This window comes from Hetaerina americana, unplaced genomic scaffold, assembly GCF_022747635.1.
Source record: "Hetaerina americana unplaced genomic scaffold, ioHetAmer1.1.p SCAF_13, whole genome shotgun sequence".
Lineage (NCBI taxonomy): Eukaryota > Metazoa > Arthropoda > Insecta > Odonata > Calopterygidae > Hetaerina > Hetaerina americana.
Genome location: NW_027286403.1, coordinates 14,551,350 through 14,560,783, shown reverse-complemented (window position 1 = coordinate 14,560,783; position 9,434 = coordinate 14,551,350). Strand labels below are relative to the sequence as shown.

At 40.3% G+C, this 9,434-nt stretch overlaps 1 protein-coding gene across 1 annotated transcript in view; it reads left to right on the top strand.

Annotated features, from left to right (window-relative positions):
* Positions 1 to 521: 521 nt before the first annotated feature.
* LOC139686162 (diencephalon/mesencephalon homeobox protein 1-like) overlaps positions 522 to 9,434 on the top strand; it is a 188,581-nt gene continuing 179,668 nt past the window's right edge. The window contains exon 1 of the mRNA XM_071583346.1: positions 522 to 622. The gene's annotated coding sequence lies outside the window, so the exon portion shown is untranslated. The remainder of the gene's footprint in view (positions 623 to 9,434) is intronic.

Sequence of the window (9,434 nt, the reverse complement as noted above, 5' to 3'; positions counted from 1 at the left end):
AACCCTCCTCCTCAATTATCACCATTCCCATCCGCTACACCTATTCATCCCTCCCAGCCTTGTCCTCCCCCTCTCCGCATACATGCACACCCCCTTCCAATCCCACTCCCACCCATCCCCACCCCCTCACTCTCCGCGCGCACTCTCCGCACATTTCCAAGTCAATGTCGGCTCGCAGCAAGCCCCAAGCCCCTCCCACCCGTCGCTGACGTCACACCACAATGGTCGCCCGCACGCCCCACGGCGCCTGCGTATGCACGCTACACACACGGCCATCCTGCCGTCGGATCCCCAGAGCTGGGCTGGGGGGGGAGGGGACAGAGTGGGAGTGCGGGGGGGAAGAGACCCCTAGGGTGGAGGGGAGCAGTGATTGGTGTGGGTATGTGGTGGGAGGACAGGGGTTGCGGCAGAGGAGGACAACGGGGGGATGGAGGGGGGTGCGCCGTCCCCCCCCGGTGGTGGTGGTGGGGGCCGCGCGGGAGAAGAGAGGAGCGCGATCAAATATGGGGCGTGTGCCGGGGTGGAGGATCGGCGGCTCAGTCTCGAGAGCTGCACCGCCGCGGTGCCCACAGACGAGAGCCCAGGGAGCGACGACCACGGGACTTGGGACCGCAGCCTCGAGGTAAGAAGGCCGACGGGCCCCGCCGACGTCGTCGCTGATCACCTCACACCCCTCCCACTCCCCGCGGTGGGTGATTGTGTTCCTCACGGTCACGTGTGCGATCATTTCCGCCTCCCCCCCCGACGTGTGTGGATGTCTCCGGAGGAAGGCTCCCCCCCCGTGAGTTCGAACCCTGTCGTGACCCCCCAAGCCTCATCCCCATGCATTCCTTAACCGACCCACGCACATTCTCTCCCCTGGGAGTGGAGACTGCCTGAGATATATGGGCCCTAGAAGCAGAAAGGTCAGCGGTTCCACTCAACCCGTCCGTCCCGACACATCCGCCCTTTCGCCCTCCGTCACTTCCATGCTTCCATTCCTCTCTCCCCCCCCTTGCCCGCCGACCTTCGCCCCCTCGTCCCTCCCTCCGCCCCCGCTCCGGCCACAACAACCTACTTCCTCATCCGAGGCGGCATCCGCGGTGAGGAGTACGTCGCTCTGTCACCCACGTGAGAGCCCATCTCTTAAAATTAAATAACTAACCGTTCCTGCCGTACTCTGGCACAATTTGGCACAAGGGTCATCCGAGACTGATTGTCACGTTTGTTGTTGCTTTTGTTGAGGAGTAAATTTGGCCAAATCGCCTTATCGTTTAGCGGTTGGAACTATGAATACCAGGGACCAACGGCTTTTCGATTCTCAACTCAGAGTGGCACGGACGAATAGATGTGCATAGAACAGATGTGATGGTATTTGTCGTGGGTGCTCCTGCTCCACAATGGCTTGGTTTTTTCCTACCCGTCTCTGGTCTTTGTTCCGGAGGACCGAAGGGGTCCATCGCGGGAGAGCGTGGGTTCTTCCCTCCTCCCTATTGGACTACGTAAAATATTCACTATATCATTTCCCTAAGGCTTGTGTTGGGTGATCGAGCTGCGGCTCAAAATTTATCTCGCGAGCGCTGGAATTCCCGGAGAGTCGCACGCCATGGATATCTTTAGGATTGCGCCGGAAAAGAGTAATTTCGGCGCCACGGAGAGAGGACACTTTTGCTTTTGGCCATGCAGCCCGCCGTGGGCCAACCGTGCGACGCCCGGCGGCGTCCCTCGTTAAGCGAGGCTTACGTTGACTGGCGGTCGGTCTGGTGTTTGGATGGCGCGAGGTCTTTCCTCTTCGCTGAGGTGCCTCGCTGCCCACCTCCCCCTGCGCCTCTAAGCGCAAGACCTCTCCCATTGAGGGGCGCCTGTTCGGATGGGCCTTTCGTGAGGCCTTGGCCGCCTCTGGCGAGTGAAATTCCATCGGAGGGAGTGACCACAGAATGAGTGAGCCAGCTCGTCGGAAAGTGCTCTGGGGAGGGGAGTCAGTCATTCGTGGGCTGTGTGGGCCACCGCGCCGTTGCCTGTCCCCTTCTCAGCTCCGACTGCTCTGGCCGCTTGGCCCGAACTCGATTCAACACACCCTTCGCCGCTCTCATGACGAGGCTGACTCCATTTCATGTCAGGCTTTATTTTCGAGTCGGAATCTTCTTTGCCGGTAGGCCGCCCAGTGTGAGATAATTTGGTGCATTCCAGATGGCACGGGGACGAATACCTAACGCTGCTGATTTGATTTACGGAATTCTATTGAGGAGCGGAGGGAAACTCATTGAAGGGCTTAACCAGTCACTACATATGGACCCTACATATTTGATGAATGGTTACTTTATTTTCATTGAGTTTTAAAAAAAGCTTCACTGAATCCCTGTAAGCGCAAATGGAATTCTTGCGGAAGAGATTCTTCCATTGTTTCAGCCATCCCCTTATTATTCTCACTATTCAAACGTCAGCAGTGTCGCGTTCAATGGCGTAGCCCGATGTTAAGGGTGAGGAGATTAATATGCATCAATGATATAAGCAAGTGTCGCTTCAAACGAAATGTGTTTACTTTTGACTAATAAATAATCGGTAATAAGTCTTCGGAAATCTGTCATTGATCTCCATGTATATTCTTTCTCTTTAGCTGAGAAGTAGGTTGATTCTAAGGAAGATGCATATTTTTCAGAAAATTTTCTTGATTATGGCCGCAGTGAAACACTGATATTTTATGGAGTAAGAATTAATCAGTGGTTAACATTGCTATAACAATACAATGGTGAACGATCTGCACGTGAGACAACTTGGTATAGCACTATGTGGGCAAGATTTAGTCCGAGGTCTTATCATTTTATATCATCAAATAACGTAGCTGGATAAAAAACTTCATCAATATTAGATCAAAAGTAAATCTAATTTTCGCTCGTAAGAAGTTTATCGTTATTATAATGGAAGGTATTTGGCAGCGTAAGTTTATTTTACTTACATTATCTTCCGAATGCAAATATTTCCCGGAAATATTTCCTTATTACGGTTTTTAATCTAGAGGTTGTAAAATGTAATGAATACTCAATACCAATTTACATTCGGTTTTGCATTAGTTTTTTGGCACCAATAATGCCTACGAAATAACTATACTGAGCAGGACCCATCCTAATCTTCACAGTGTATCGAATTTTATGCAATACATTTTGTCGACTCAGTCGGAATTTAACCAATGCCAAGGCCATTAATAAATCAAAAGAATAACTATTTTAAAAGCCAACTTTATGGGCTAAGTTTGAGATTTTTTTAAAATTAGTTTCAAGTTAATTAAATAAGCTATTGCAGAGATGGTATTATTGATCAGAGGAAAACACAGTTGTTTATGAAATATACGGTAGGCTGATCCTCGACACTATTTTAGTATTAAATACTTATACCCTCCGTTTCAAGCCACTTTCCTTCCTTATGCTTGCATATTTTGTGAGAATAACAAGGTTTTATCTGAAGTTTTGACCACTTGTGATTTGAAACTGTTCCATTATTCTTTGAAACACCATTTTCAGGAAAAATTAGCGTAGTGAGAGGTAAAGACGATCAATGAGAAAGACTTTACAGCGAGAGTGAACAGTTAGTCGCATGCACAAGAGTTGGTTTGACAATTTATTCGCTTGCCATGAAATACACACTCTGTGACCACTGAAGGAAAAATGCACAGAGATGAATCAGCATCCGTATTCTTTATTCCTTTACTCTGGCGTTATATTGTTGATTAAATAACAGTTTGCAAATTTTGTAGAAAATTCTTCCCTTCGCCGTGGCCTCAGTTATGAGTTTCCATGTCAATTGGGTGTATTGCTGGAAGAATACAGTAGTTTATAATTAAAAACCAGGAAGGAAATATTAATTTTAATTTTCTTATGGTCAACATTTATGCACACGATTCACTTTAGCAATGCAGATACGAATTTTGGTGAACTGCAATTTGAACGCAATCAGTGTTTTCTGCGCACTATCTTCTCATTCACCGTAGAGCTTTTATTTTTATTCGATTACTCAAAGCGAAAGCAGCGAATTCCTTCGGCACCTAGGTAGCAATCTAGACAGTAGAGTCAAAGTAGTAGAGTCAATCTATACCCACATATAATTAGAATAGGCCAGTAAATATAGAGAAAGCGTCGGCTATGCGGAAATGACACAAAAAGATCCTCCCACGTTAAATTCTGTTTTGACAACAGAACAAGTCGCGTGTATTAAAGCGCACAAGCCGAAATGGCATCCAAACTGGGAAAGAAGGGAATGAGTAGCCTCGACGGAAGCGTGTTAACACAGTTTTCTCTGAGCAGGAGGCACATCATCGATTTTGCCTCGGGTGCACGAGAGCTGAGCCTTGAGTGTGCATTTTACATTCGCTCATAATTACGTTTCCACCTCCCTGATGCCACATGGGGATCGGATGCTGAGCGCTCTTAAATGATTTATTCTGTTGAAACAAACAACAAATGGAGAGATGGACGTGGGTTTAATACCTAGTACATAGGTATCAAACCCAAATCATAAGCAATCGATGCCATCATCCACTGCTCCTATTGATATATCAATTCTGCTATAGAGTAGAGAATTTGTATACAAATAAGAGTAATTAGCCTGGGTGGTGAGAATTTTTTGAATGTTTCATGAGATGGATTTCACATTGTGTGTCATATTTCTTATTTTATACCTCATAATATCTCGAGCTCAATTATATGATAAATGATCTCTCATGAATAGAAAAATCTGCTGGAAAATATAATATATAGTTTTTCTGTGGATGCTTATGGCAAAATGTATAACGCTATGTCGGCTTTGGTACTTATATTTGATTTCTGATTGTCACTCAACTCAAAATATCTCAGTATAATTTTTGGGGACGTATTCCCATTTATGATACATTGGACCACAATTTGAAACTTTTCCCTCATTACCTGAGATAAGGAAATAGAAGTGTACAAATATTGGGGCAAGAATAATGTCGTTTCATGACATCGTACCGTAGGAAACCTCGATGAATAATGATAGCGATGATATATGTGAAAGAACATGCATTTCAAAACTTGGTAACACCTAAATATTACCATTATTAAAAAAAAACTCATATTACATTCAAATTATTATTTGAGCACATAAAATATTCTTTTTCAAATAATTTTTAAACGCCCGTAAAGGAATCATTTCATTTATTTGGAATAAATATTTCTTTTTTGAATAGCTGTTGATGATTGAATGATGATGAATTTGGTAGAGGAGTTCTTCTTAACCGAGTTAAAGCAACAAGGACCTAAAGAACGTAAACCCTGATTCAATAGTAAGTAAAATAAATGTGGAAAAAGTAATTTATAAATGTAATTCTTTACATTTTATATTTTCATCTTAATTTCACAAGCCCTGAGAACTGTCTACGTGTCTTTGAATAATGATTTTTTTACCATGACTTATAGTCAGTGGAAATATTTTATGAACGTAATTAAACCGTCTATCTCAAACATGTTTAGAAGGTGGGTAGCTAAAACTCAGAGGACCATTGAAATTGAAATAAGCGATGAAGCATTCCATATAGAAGACTCGGAAAGACAATCCTCTATTCTCAAATCCGAACCCAGTAGGTTTCATTCGTTCAAACGAAACTGTGGAAAATATAGATTTGATAATTGATTTCCAAGCCTATCGCTTTTAATTTTCATTACTTTGTTTTCAAAGAGTTTTCCATTTTACTACTCGTAACTACTACATGTACATGTGCTACATGGAAAAGATACTTTTTCCTTACTTCATGGAATTGAATCAATTATGGTTGAAATGTTTCTTAAGTGTTTCCATACAAGTAATTTGTTAAGTGTACTATATGTCAGAGAATATTCGTGTAAATATGCATGGAAAATTGGCTTTGAATGAATTTAAATCATTCCGAAGACATCTAGTAATGTCTCATTTCCTTATCGTTAGATTTAGATTTTAGAGAACTCAGAGTTTAGCTTTAAATTATGCATCATAATTATGGGACTAGCTACTACTGACTTGTACCCTTATCTTGTATTAATACATGCCTACCTATCTGCTATTCCGAATTTCGGTTCATATTGGGACCAAGCACCAGGCGAAATTTTTTAAGTAAACGCGGCTATATGTTCATATTTGCTATATATATATTCACTATTGAATTGTAATTGACATGTAAAATTTCAGAAACGACTGGATATTTGTCGAATCAAACAAAGATTTTTTCTTTTTACGATAAACCAAGGTTTTGAACCGTGGGAAATTCACGAGTTTCCACACCAGCGGGTGAAATTAGCTACAGGGCACTTTTATTCCTCTCCCATTTAAAACATAAACATGGTGTCAAAATAATGAATCAGATCATCTTTCAAATCAGACAAAATTCACTTAGATGATATTTCCCATGCATAAATAAAAAACTGAAGGGCCTGCCCACAAGACTTCATGAAAGCATATTCAGTTCACTCTAAAAATTTGAGACATAAATGTTAAAGCGTTTATTTAAGGTTAAGCATAGAAGTGCCAACATAATACGACTATTAACTTCTGAGTCAATCATCCATTACATAAACTCGTCTCAATGAATGATTATATGCTGGATAACTTTGACTCGGCTAGATCGGTGGGTGGAACCCTCGTCAGCTAAGCCTCGTTGGCCACTTCCTCCATGCGTCCCTCGCCGTCATGTTTGTGTTTTCTTAATTGATCAGTGTAAGTCTCGCTAAATGTTTTGAATTATCGAATTACCTCTATTATGATACTAATTGATAATATCATAAAGTTCATTTACTTGAATTCTAAAGATCAGGAAATACACTATGCCCAAACTCAATCGAAGCATCTTTCACCAAACCTACGCACAATCGTGAGCGTTATGGTAATACAAATCAAGAAGGAATAAGCGCAACATATTATAATGCATACCGTGTACATATTTATTGATTTCGGACAGTTGATAAATTCAAGGCCAAATATTCGGAAGTAACGTCCAATTGTCGCCGGTGGAAGAGAACAATTAAGCTCATAAGGATACAGCAATGTGTTAGTGTTAATAACGTATGATTTCCACCTTTATGCTCCTTTATCATAGGTGCTATAATAATTTACATTTTGTTTACTTTAAAATATACCGGTCAGATATCGGTAAAAGGCTTATCAGGGAACAATGCTGAATTTAAAAATATGCTGGTGTTCTTATACAATATAATTGGAGTGGTTCCAGAACTCTTCCAATTCATGGACTTATGACTTATACAATTGAAAATACCCTAATGCAATATGACTTTTAAAGGTTTCTAGGGTTAACACCGGCGCCAAAATTTTCATTTGCACTTTTGATCAATATCCAAAATGGCAATCAATATCATCTACTGAGTTAGTAACTTTTTTGGTGAAATCAGCGTTATTTTTCCGATGGATTTTTCTGGTTCTAGTACTTCCTTCTGGCAACACTTCATATATTTAACTCTTGGTAAATGTTAAAATATTTTAACTGAATTAATCAGTACCATATTCAATTCTCAATAGGCAAGTTATACATGTAATGGAAAATGTCAAAAAAATGATTAATAGGGGGATAAGTAGTAACATACAGTAATATGAAAACAAAGCTATGATGCAAAAAGTCAGACTGAGCAGGAAGAAATTTAGTATTAGAATTATTTTTAAATTTGAATAAATATGTTTCAATTTTACTAAGAAATAAATTCCAAAACTTGATACATATTAAAGAATATGGTTCGTATTTCTCCCTAATACGACTAATATTTAGATTCCAGTGTAATATCGATAAATCATGACATACCGTTGGTCGAATTCCCACATCGCGAATTTAGGACGAATTATAATTTTTCACAAGTCACTCAACTCTTTCTGCCAAGTAGATGCGTCATTTATTGCGTTAAATATTTTTTAGGCGATTATAAACGTGAAACTCCAAACCTCTCTATCCATCACTGTAAACAATTATCGCAGGAATATTGCCTTGACCTCTAATGATCATATAAATTGTATGCCAGTTTTCATGTCCTGCCATTGCATTCCAATATCATTGTTACCGTATGTTTTCTGCATAAATTGTTCCAAAATGAATTTATACTTATGTTTAGCACAACTTTGCATCACTGAAATCAGGATTACTTTTGTGAAACTGCAACTACGAGAAGTTTCGTACAAGTTATTTGCTAATAATGAAAAGTAGTAGTTATTACGAAAGATGACCGATAGCTTATGTCGTTTGCGCAGCTAAGTACAGATGGGCTATTCAGGACTTGAGGATGGTTGGAGGAATGTCAGGCGCCGCAATTAGCCAACTCATCATGAATGTCGCCAAGTGGTTCACAGTTTTAACTTCGCGTCCAATGGATGTGGTAGGTACTGCACTTAAAATAATCTCCGCTACTCAAATAGGGATAGGATTCTATTTATAAATCCCTGCATGGAATCAAAACGTGGGACCCCTTTTCGTGGAAAATTGATTCACACACTACACTTCAAATTATTTGATCCCTTTTCCAATATAATGTACGTAGAGAGAAAACCTGACACCGATATCATACCATATTTCTCCTTAGGTATGCATTCGTAAAAAGAATACTCGTTGAATGATTTGCTGAACAAATTTAAAACCAAGGTTTATGTTATCTTGCCCAGATTACGGCTCTTGAACCGTCGTGATTAACCATGATGTAAGGTATCAATATATTATTCAGTAATTTAATATTCCCATATGACCTGCACTACCTAAAGATCTACAAGTTTTACGGAAATCTGCATTTTCCCTATGATTCCGATAGTAAATTTCATGAAGTTCTCAATTTTGGAAATGCAACTACTAGTTGGTAGCCATGCTAACATATCTACGATGTCTATATTATTACCAAATTATAAAGATTAATGCTTATGGAGTTTAAAGAAAACTCAATAAAATGTTTCACTTGTATATCAATAAAATACATTCGGTAAATTCGTACTGCCTACTTCAAAATTTGAATACCATTTTGCAGAAACTACTTTATGGAGCTTTACTTTTATGGACCAATTTATTTGATTTCTTGATGAAGAATCCGAGGATCAAGTTCTTCAATGTGGAACTTGAATTCAATGCTAAGGGTTTATAATTTAGGCTAACGAGCTATGAAGCTTTAAAAGTACATTTATATAGCTTCAATAGCAGACAGAAACCCTAAACTCTGAAATAAAGATGGTTCTCGCTTAGTGAGAGATATGGACGTCAAAGTCATGCGTTTTAGGACTTCTTCCGCAGAATAAAGTTAACAAATGCCTGACTCTTGGATTCGTTTCACGCATGTACATACACGTAGAAGGCTTCAGTTTGCTCGAAGGTAATTTTCCAAATTTCAAATTGTGTTTGCTGTATCCTTGGGCAAAATAAGTCTTTGTGCCGCGTATGCATCGCTAAAATTATATTTTACTTTCAAAGGCTAGTTTAAAGTGAGATTTTGCTA